We start from the raw sequence: 10,886 nt of genomic DNA, 5'->3' as shown, positions 1-10,886 counted from the left end.
TTTCTGTGGTTCTATAAAAGATCTTGACATATCTCTCTTGAGACGCATGGCTTCTTTTTTTCTCTCTCTTTTGCTCTCTCTCGTAAGTGAGATGTTACTCTGAAAGGCACTGGGACACCTCTGTTAAATTATATCCACTAGATGTGCAGACAATGCTGTAGTGGCTCTACCCACTCCTAGTTTCTTGTTTGGATTTAACTGATTCCCAGTTCAAAAGAACATGAAGATCACAGTTCAGTGGTCGACTTGATTGGTAGGTTGAGACATACACAGCCAAACTTTCTTAAAGGTATAGTTATTAATCACTTCTTTAACAAAAAGGGAAATAAATTAGTTGGTGTCTAGACTTTCGTTTCCACAATTGTATTGTATTATATATTGTATATATAAGTATACTATTATAGTTTCATTGTTGAAAGAAAGACAAGGCTTGTTGTTGGGCAGGGCCTGCCATATCCCCCCCACACAAAGATCTCCAGCCAGGGTAGAGGCGCCAGCTTCCCCATGGGGCTGTGCTTCCCATGCCCCTTGGAGTCCACACTGCCTTCCCGGAGCCCGGAAGAGAAGAAAAAAGCAAAGCTGGCAGAGGCAGCAGAAAGAAGACAGAAAGAGGCCTCATCCTCGGGGGATTTGGGGTATCCAATCAGTGGAGGCAAAGAGGAAAAAGAAAGAACAGTTAGAAAAGCAGATGGAAACGTTGGGACCACCAGCAGGTTGATTCAGGTGGGCGGTGTCATGAAACATCACACAGTACAGGAGTGCTGTGCCACTAACTCCAGCATCTGCATGCAGTCAGATGGATTTCAGCTGAATGTCTCTTCTTCAGACTGATGAAGAGTCAGACTTTGTATCATTAGTGCCCTTGAGAGCAGTGTGAAAACTATACTAAAACTATTGGCAAAATTTTTTAAAAATCAAAAAAAGAGAAAGAAAAACAAAACGAGAACAAAAAGAGTTGTTTCTAGTTTTCTACTTTGGATAAATCATGTAATTGCAGAAATTTTGTGAAGTCCTGTTTGTTGTGTGGCAGCTATTTCTGGAGAAACGTGAGCAAATGTCTATTCACTTCAGATAGGGAACTGATAACAAATCAAAGCTCATATGTCATCAGTGTCCAACTTGGTGAACATCATGTTTTGCTGGGATTACTTACAGGAATAAGGGTTGTTTACAGGAACAGAAATTAGTCACAAATAGCTGTGTCTCTGTAGGCCACTCCAAATGGGTGACAACATAAAAAAGCTGAAAACCTGGAGATCACTGTACACCGTGTAGTAGCTCGGCAGTTTGGAGAGTGCCCTTTTCTCGTGACTCAGTTGGTAAGATTCTCTTCTAGGTGGCAGAGCCATTTTTTCTGTCTCGGAAGCAGTTTAGCTGATCACTGCTTCTTTCTGTCTGCTTGGCCAGTCTCTCTTCTCTCAGGCTCCTTGGCTAATCTCTGTTTCTTCCAGGCTGCTTGGTTGAGTTTCTTCCAAGCAGCTCAGGCTGTCTGAGTGTGGGAGTCCTTGCAAACACTAAGGCTGGCAGAGGCAAGGAAATCTGGTTCAACAAGACACGGTTAGCTAGGCTGGTTCAGCCTTCTAGAGTCTGACCCCAAGTTATTTATTTTAGCCCTGTTTAAGCATAATAGCACAGTTGTGGAAAAAAAAGTTTCCTGATGATAATTAACTCAATCATGTGTGTAAAACAACGCTGAAAATGGTTTTATGTTGAATCTCTTTACAAACATGTGGCCTCTCCCTTAAACATGTTTTTTTTTTTTTTTTTTAACTCAGAAACAGTGATCATAATAAGGGTCTATGGATAATGACTGAGGTAAGCCATGGGAGTTGGGATTAGTCTGGCCCTACAGATAATACAGAAGTTAGCTAGGCTGTTGTAAAGTACAACATCTCCCTTAAGGATGGTTTCACTAGCTTGTTTGGTTTTGGTTTTTCAAGACAGGATTTCTTTATAGCTTTGAAGCCTGTCCTGGAACTAGCTCTGTAGACCTGGTTGGCCTTGAACTTCTGCCTCTCAAGTGGTGGGATTAAAGGTGTGTGCCATCACTGCCTGACTCTAAGGCTGTGTTTTGTTGACTGAGAAGCATTGCTCAAGGTCTAGGGGGAAATAGTCTGGCATATTTAGGTAAGGGCTGGCTCTACAGATAGCAAAAGACCAACAGGTAACAAACTACATTCATTCCTAGTTTGCTGGGTTGAAAACCTGTTGTTCCTTCGAGGAGACAAGCTTGTGTTTTTAACCTTTTTGTTTTCCCTAGTGCTTAACTGTGAGCATGAGGACATCATGCTGTCTGCATCAGAGAGCCTCCTACGCAGTGTAGCTGGTCTGAGAGTTAACTCTCAGCAATCTTTACTACTTACATACTCTTGGAGAAACCTATTGAGTGTGGTCAGTCTTAGGGAATTCCTGAAGACATTTTCAGTAGTTTACTTCTTTTCTTAACTTGCTTCCCTGCAGGATGGACTGTTTTAAGCTCTGAGGAGACTGTTTTGAACATCTACCTTTGAACATTGTGATCCTCTCTACATATTTGCCACATTCTCTGTAGCTGTTCTTGAGTCAACCACCCCATCAGCTCTGGTCTCAGCCACAATCAGAGCATCAGACACTCATCAGTGGGTGACTAAGGCGATCCTGGGTACTTTGCGATCACTATAGAGACGCTGTGTTCAAAACTGATCAATATTTTTCCCAGCTAGATCTTTCATCGTTGTCACCCATTTCTCAATTCATTAATTTATGTTGATTCTAAGCATCCCATTTCATATCCAGATCCTCTTCCAAGCCTTCTGCCTCTAGTTTAAGAGTGCTGGTACCTTTTTTTGTTGTTACTATTCTTGTTTGGCTTTATTTCCTTAGCATGTCCTAATTGAACACTTTCATTATGACGTTTTCAAACACACATAGCATGCACTTTGAATCAAATTTACCGTTTCCAGTAGATTTCTTTATTTCCCCTTCCTGATCACCCCGATCCCTTTACTCTTTATAAACCATCTCTCCACCATTTTCACGTCCTCTTATTTAAATCTGAAGATTATTCTCATGAGGGAAAAAATATAGTATTTTTCTTTCCATAGCTCATTCATCTTGACTAACATGAATATTTTCAGTTTTTCCATTTTTCTTCAAATGTGGATATTTTATGTGTACTGCCTAGTTTATTGTCACATTGACACAAGCCAGAGTCATTTGGAAAGGGGAACTCTCAACTGAGAAAAATGCCTCCCATATATTTGCATGTAGTTAATTTTCTTAATTACTCACTGATGTATGATGGCCCAGCATCTTGTGGGCCATGCCTCATCGGCAGGTGGTTCTAGGTGCTATAAGAAAGTAGGCTGAGCAAACCAAGAGGAAACAAGCCAGAAAGCAGTATTCCTTCAAAATTAGCTGCTGCTTTCAGAGTTCCTCTGTGTTTGCGGTCCTGCCCTGACTTCTTCCAGGAATGGTTTGTGACCTGAGAGTTGTAAACTGAAAAAAACCCTTTCTTCTCCATGTTGATTATGGTGGTGGTGTTCTATTACAGCAAGAGAAGCCCTAACAAAGACAGAATCCTTTCTTACAATCGAACAAAACCTCATGATATATGTTTGTGTGAGTGTGCATTTGTATACATATGTATATATATGTGTGTGTGTATATATTTATATATATTACACATTTTAAAATTGACTTCTCTGATGATAGACATGGAGATTGGTTTATATCATGCAACAAATTCTGGTGTTTTACATTAGCTTGTTCACTAGTACCTAATTTGACTTAAGATATTTTCTTTCAGTTAATCTCCAGCACATTTTTTCCCCAGAGTGCTCCTCTGGTTATCATCCTAAAGCTGCCTTTTTATTACTTCTTTTATTATTTGGAGATTATAATATTACATTATTTCTCACTCTCCTCTTTTCAAACGCTCACATTTATCCTTCCTTGCCCTTGTTTCCTTTCAAACTCATGGCCTCTTTTTTTTCATTAATTTTAATCAGTGCAGATATGGATAATCTTATGTTTCTTATCATGTAAAAATATGGCTACTCTTTTCTACCAGACTTTTTCAAGTCCTCTGTATATACAATCTGCTGTGTTGTTGAATAAATAATATAGTCAGTGTCTTGTGTGGAACAGTCACTTATTTTAGTGGTAAAGAACAGTTGCTAAAAGATAAAATCCCTCACCCTCATGAATTTTCTAGTCCATGTTTGGAAACTGCCACTAAACAAATACAAAAACATTTTTTTCAGACGGTGACAAGAGGTTTGAAGAAACACAGGTGTGCTGGTGAACGTGACACAAGCTAGAATCATCTGAGAAGAGGAAACCACAATGAAAAATGTCTCCATCAGACTGTCCTCTGGACAAGGATGTGGGACATTTTCTTCATTAATTCTTGATAGGGTGAAGGCCCAACACACTTAGAGTGATGCCACCCATGGGAAAGTAATCCTGGCCTTTCATTGAGAAGAAAACTCAATGAGTTATGAAGGGCAAGCTAGTACGCAGCACTTCTTCTGTGACCTCTGCTTCAGTTCCTGCCTCTAAGGTCCTGCCTAGGGTCCCTGCACTGACTTTATGACAGACAAAATAAACAGTTTTTTTTTTTTAAACCAGGTCGCTTTCAGTCAATGTTTTAACCACACTGACAGAAACCAATCTAGAGTTACTGTAAAGGTGTTTGGACTGTGTAAAACAGATAGAAACTTTAATTGTAAATGAGAGGAGCCAGACAAACCCTCACCAGAGAAGCAATATTAAAGTACAGAGCTAAGATGAGTGTTCAAGTGATGGAGGGAACACAGCAGTACGTGCAAGACAGATGAAATAACAATCCCAAAGGCTCAGAGGAGGGCATACATTTAAGGAACCATGAAGAGGACAAAATTAGTCACAGCTCCACCAACCAGTTGAAGAGGTAAGAGGGAGCAAGTTCACAGAGCAATTTGAACATCATTGGGTAATTTGTTATGGTGACATAAAGACAATTTAGAAGATTTAATGTAAGAATAAGTTTACAATGCACACTTCAGTTTGGTTAACCCTCAAGAAATAACACAGAAAAAGGAGGCTCCATTTGGATAATCCTCAAAGAATAAAAAAAAAAACCAAAATACCACCACAGACGTGCCAAAAGACAGCTGAAGACATGTGAAATGCTGTCTTCTGTGCACGGGATAGCTATTGCAATCACAATCTCATAGCACCTGCCATCACTTATTCTAAGCACACAAGACGTTGCCTATCAAAACTCAGGCATGAGTCAGGGAGTAGTTTATGGGACCTTATGCTTTAGTGCTGACCTATTGGCTAATGATTGATGTTCAGCATCATCATTAATAATAAAATTATAATAATCATCATCTACAGTTGTGTATTCACTGATGGTCCCACCAGGCTCCCATGGATAATTCTAACCTCAAAGTCATACTAATGGCCCTGGTTAAACACAGTAGGTCAGAAACCAAAAGAAAAACGTGTGAAAATTGTAAAGGGACTTATAGGGAGAATGATGAATTTTTCAGGAGAATAAAGAGAATTGTACAGATGGGGGTTGTCGGGACTGAAAAGAGATAATAGAAATTGAGTGGAAAGGTAATCAGAACATATCCTATATGTGTCTAAAATTTTCAAAAGAACAAATTTAATTAATAAAATAGTTTATGAAGGAATACATCATCTATAAAAATGTAACTACTTTAAATTTAAAGTTTGATTCTATAAGTCTTGATGACTACAGAAGGCTCCACAAGACTTGCTGGTCAGCCAGACTAGTAGAATTGGTAAATATCAGTTATGTTGCTGTTGTTGCAATTTTGGGGGGAGTTTTGAGATCTTTGACATTCTTTTTTTATTTCTTTTTCTTGGCAGGGTTTATCTGTGTAACAGCCATGGTTACCCTGGAAATCACTCTGTAAACCAGACTGGCCTAGAACTCGCTAAAATCCACCTGCCTCTGCCTCTTAAGTTCTGGGATTAAAAGTATGTGCCACAGCTGCCTCACTAAATCTTTGACTTTCAATTCCTATTCAAATCTGCTTGTTAGTTCTCAGAATTATAGCCTGGAATTTGGATGCAATAAGTTTGAATATATAAGATAAATGCATTGAGAATAAATATTTCAGCATTATTAACTATTCTAACTCCTAAAAAGACTACAGATGCCTTTTTGAACTCAAAAACATGATATATGCATTTGTTAAAATCTCTTTTAATTTCCCTCTTTCATATTTTATAGTTCCAATGTATGGTCTCATACGTCTTTTGCTATAATTATCCTAGAATTTTCATAAATTTTAAGATGTAAGTATTATTTTTTAATGTTGTTTTCCACTTGTTTGTGGTAGTTCATAGAATAAAAAAGAACACAATGCTATGTAAAATATGAGCTGTTATTAAATTCTCTTCATAATTTTTCTTAGGTTTTAGTAAGTTGCTTAGGAATTTTTATGTGTATAATCATACTATCTGTAGAAAACAAATTTTCATTTACTTGTTTTTTAGTCTTTGCATCATACATAGATGGAAGACAGATAGAATTTCACAGAATGCTCCCTTCTCTTGGTGTTTGATAGACCTTTCAATACAGCTTTAGTAGAAGTGGTTAATGTTATCATTCTTCCCTGTTTTCTTCATCAAGAATAATGTTAAAGCAGGGTGGTAGTGGTGCACATCTTTAATCCCAGCACTTGGGAGGCAGAGGCAGGCAGATCTCTGTGTGTTTGAGTCCAGCCTCATCTACAAGAGCTGTTCTAGGACAGGCACCAAAACTACAGAGAAACCTTGTCTCAAAAATCCAGAAAAAAGAAAATAAAAGGAATAATGTTAAAATTATGTATTGTTTTATTTTTATCAACATCAGATTCAGAAAGTTTCTTATCACTCCTACTTAACTAAGAAAATCTTATGTCGTGAAACATCAGTAAAGTATATCCAATGAATTTCCTTCTCTTATTTCTTTACTGTATTCAATTATCCTTTGCAAATATTGACAAATTTGATTTGCTCAATTTTACAATTTATTTTTGGGTTTATGTTTCTAAAGAATATTAAATTTAGAGTTTTCCCCTGATATTTTCACTATGATCAATAAAAAACTGGGAAATGTATATGAAATAACTGTCTTGAATCATCATATAATAAGATTATTTGAGAAAGGTCAATAAAATGAGTCTTTTAATCTTTCCAGATTTGGGCTTGAAGCACCTGCTCCCCACATCAAGGGAAACCACAAGTAGAACATTTCTGCCTGTCTAAAGTAAAGGGAGAGAGATAAAGTTTCAATGGAAAGAGTCCCTAAAGAGAAGTACCGATACTAGCAAAAAATCCTACATGTCCGTTCAGGAACAACGTTGCATCTTCTATCAATGACTACACTATTGAAAATGTAGTGACTAGCAATTAATTATTGATCTGCATTCTACATTCTACATGATTCCTGACACGTTTGTCATAATGACGATTCGAACTGTAACTCTTTTCTAAAATTGCAAAAGTACTTCCTGTTAATTCACAAAGCTTTTTCTGTGTGTGAAACCCCTATTTATATCTGGGGTTTTCTTCATCCTGAAAGTGATAGAAGATTGGCCAAAAGGCACATCCAGTTTTAGCAGGTAGATGATGAAGTAATTAGGCATGGTGCCGTTCTTTTCCACTTGTAATTTCAGCGATGATCGCTGGCAGAAGGTAAGCAATATGTAGTCTCGACCTCAGCTGTGCTAGCATATGGCATTTAAAGGGAGCTACTTCCAGTCATCTAGGTGAGGACTTATCAAAGTGTGAAATGATTTATTCCGGTATCAACTACAATTCCGTGCACCAGATACTACGATTTATTTAGGGGGGAAAAGAGGGTATCTTCTAAACGCAGATGCATATTATTCACAAATAATGGAGGGAATGTGAATGGTATAGTTGCTCTCCAACAGGTAAACACATTCAGCAGCTTCCACATTCATCCCGATTATAAATAATTGTTCCAATTACTGTTATCCAAACACCGCGAGAAGACTCTGGAAGAGACGCACTTTAAAGCAATGTGAGCAAGATTACTTTTTCTATATAGCAAGATAAATCCTAGTCAAGCTGGGAAGGGGCAGACTAATAAAGATGCAGATGGTAAATGAACTTGAAAATTACCCAACCAAATTAAACCAACAAGAAAGCAAGTATAAGTCAGTCTTATTATTTTTACTGTCACCAATATGTTGTATTGAGTGTTGATGAACAATCACCCAGGATCACAGGTTAATTTGGTTTGGGACAAATGCCAAGGTAAGGGAGTCCCCTTTTTATTTGCTGGAGAAAACTACTAATTGTAAGAAATGTGTTTTTGTAATACAGACATTATGGTTATTATACATAAATATTATATATATATGAAGAAAACTACTAATTGTAAGAAATGTGTTTTTGTAATACAGACATTATGGTTATTATACATAAATATATTATATATATGAATAATCATTTTAATTTAAATATAAGACTCTATTGAGTGCTGCTCTGAAATGATTGTCTTGAATTCAAATGCTGACCTTTATAAACACCAATATTTCATATTCTAGAGTAAAGACTAAGAAGAAGACCTACTTCTAAGGAATGTTTAAAATGAAATAAAAAAAAAAGACCATGTGGATCATTTAAATAATTTAAGTCTGTAGATTTGGTTGGTGATGAAATAAGAAGGCAGAGTATGTTATTATCTTCTAGAGACCACGTTTTGAACCAGACACACTGCTTAATTCCTTCTAGAGATTGTGAGGATTTAGAAAACTTGTACATGTAGAACGCACAGTTACTGTTTTGTATGCAACATAAAATGATTAGTAGGTAAAGGAGTGGCAACGCCATTGAAAGAGACCAACACTATTCCTAGGGGTAGACCACAGGCTTGTTTGTTTATCTGTCTGTACAGGGTCAGATAGTGGGTGTAATAGTTTTCATAGCATGTGCATGCTGTCAAGTGTATTTGGTGCCACCCTTCTAGCTAGAAAATAGACAATTGAATGTGACCTGGCTTTATAAAACTGTATTCACAAATGCTGGTCCAGGGTCTGATTTGTCTCTCAGGCCATAGTTTGGTGTCTGGAATAGAGAGTTAGGATTGGAGAAAAATCTTTTGAAGAAGGCTTGCTCTTTTGAGCCTCTCCAAGATGCTTCCTCTGGTCTGGCTGCTTTTGAGAGCATATGACATCTCATGGTTTTCTAGAACTATCAACTAGAAAAATAATTAAATTAAACTACCATCTATGGTAGTTATAGCTCCAAACATTGTAAAACTATGCTGTCAATGAGTCACATTTCTCTTAAATCACAATTATATATTCACTAAAATAAGATTATAATTCATACCTGAAGCCTCTCATACTTTTTGCTTACTTTATGGTTAGCAAGAGATTTTCATCCCCAATAAAGGGAGCAAATGTTTTTTTTGTTTTCTTGTGAAAGCTCTGGGAGTCTGCTTTTATGCCCCTCCCATTACTAAGAGCATCTTGAGTCTCTCATCTGAAAATGCCACAGTTTGAACAAAATTATGTGACCATCCAGTTCAAGAGAAATAGAACCAAGTTTATCTACATATCGTGTCTTCTCTTCAGAAGCCGTCAAAAATTCTAATCACAGAGTAAAACTGGTACATTCCAGCCAACTATTCCTGTCTATCATCCCTTCTATTTTTATCTATTAAATATCTATTTACTAATACTAATACTTATAAAAGACACCGAGGATATACTGTTCTTTCAGACGATTTCAATTTAACTTTGGAAAGAGAGCATCTCTAAAGGTATATATGAATTCATTCTCTTATTTTGATGTCTTATATCCCCCCAATGGAGCTGGGTTTTGAACCTCAGCCTCAAACATGCTAGCAAAAGACTGTGCCATTGAGCAAACTGCAACTCCTTCCAACTGATATTTAAATTTCATAGGCACTATCTCTATTTTCATAGCCTTCCCCATCAGTATTTATCATGCATGACCCAAATGAGAGCAAAGAGAAGTTATATGTTTTTATCTCCACAAGCAGCACCTGGTCAAGCTTCTTGTATACTGAGCCCTCAGAAAACGCTGTGCAAAGAACGACTCAGTAGTAGTTAAAAGCTTCATTATCAGTTAATTTTGTTTTGTGAGATTGCACCAAGAAGGGGGTGTAAAGGGAAATAAGTTATATTACAGATTTAAAAGACTTGATTAAGTAGCTACAAACACTTCTCTTCATGCTCTGCTTTACTGTTTAGTGAAATCTTACAGCACACTGAGCTCCAAATTAAACCGTTTACATGATATAAACATTGTGAGCATTTAATCCTCACAATTGCCCTGTGAGGTAGGAGCTATTATTGTCTCTACATTATGGGTATTAAAACTAAAGCACAAAGAATTTAGGGAACTTATATAGAGCAACACAGCTAGTCAGTTGGAGGGACAGAATTCCATTCCACATTTGATTCCTTTTAAGAAGAAAACAATTTGAAAGATCTGAGATACAATATAACTTAGATACAAAACTCAATGATATCCTTAATTAAGTTGTCTGATTTACTGCTACTGTTATCACTGTAATATATATTTCAGTGGCCAGACCTATGTTAAAAGTATTTGTTGTTTAATCACAATTCAAATTTAACTTGCTATGCTGTATTTTTAATTGTTTAATCTGTTAACACTTTCATTTAATCATTCTGTATGGTACACTTGCATCATATGCACAAGGAAACTGGAACACAGGTATGTCTCAGAACCTGAGTTCTATATCACATATATGCCTTCATGAGCATGAGTGCTGTGGGAAGTCTGAATATGTGTTGTTTTTATTAGTTAATGAAGAAGCTGTTTTCAGCCAATGACTTAACAGAATATAGCCAGGCTGAACGAGAATATATATATAT

At 36.9% G+C, this 10,886-nt stretch overlaps 1 pseudogene; it reads left to right on the top strand.

Moving 5' to 3' along the window:
* The first annotated feature begins 504 nt into the window (after positions 1 to 504).
* Positions 505 to 739, top strand: LOC101986382 (annotated as a pseudogene).
* The last annotated feature ends 10,147 nt before the right edge of the window (positions 740 to 10,886 follow it).

The sequence above is a fragment of the Microtus ochrogaster genome, chromosome 18 (genome assembly GCF_000317375.1).
Source record: "Microtus ochrogaster isolate Prairie Vole_2 chromosome 18, MicOch1.0, whole genome shotgun sequence".
In the NCBI taxonomy this organism is placed as follows: Eukaryota; Metazoa; Chordata; class Mammalia; order Rodentia; family Cricetidae; genus Microtus; species Microtus ochrogaster.
This window is presented reverse-complemented; position numbering and strand designations above follow the sequence as displayed.